The following is a 359-nucleotide window of genomic DNA, read 5'->3' on the forward strand; positions in this document are numbered from 1 at the left end:
TGTGTGTGGTGGTGGTGGTGGTGGTGGTGGTGTGTGTGTGTGTGTGTGTGTGTGTGTGTGTGTGTGTGTGTGTGTGTGTGTGTGTGTGTGTGTGTGTGTGTGTGTGGATAGGTGACGATTGGTTGTGAAATGCGGATGGGTGGGTAGGTGTATGTGCGCATACTACTCAGTATGAGGTATTCCCGCCCCTTCGGCGTATCACCTCAAGCAGTCTATTCCTCATACTGATACATCTACTGATTTCATCTTGAGGAATTTCCTGCCAAATCTCTTGAAGAATTCTTTCGAGTTCTGCGAGCGTCGTTGGCTGTCTCTATTGAACACATCTGGGACTTGATGGGTCGTCGGTTAAGAGATTA

Source organism: Wasmannia auropunctata, unplaced genomic scaffold (assembly GCF_000956235.1).
Source record: "Wasmannia auropunctata unplaced genomic scaffold, wasmannia.A_1.0 LD336106.1, whole genome shotgun sequence".
In the NCBI taxonomy this organism is placed as follows: domain Eukaryota; kingdom Metazoa; phylum Arthropoda; class Insecta; order Hymenoptera; family Formicidae; genus Wasmannia; species Wasmannia auropunctata.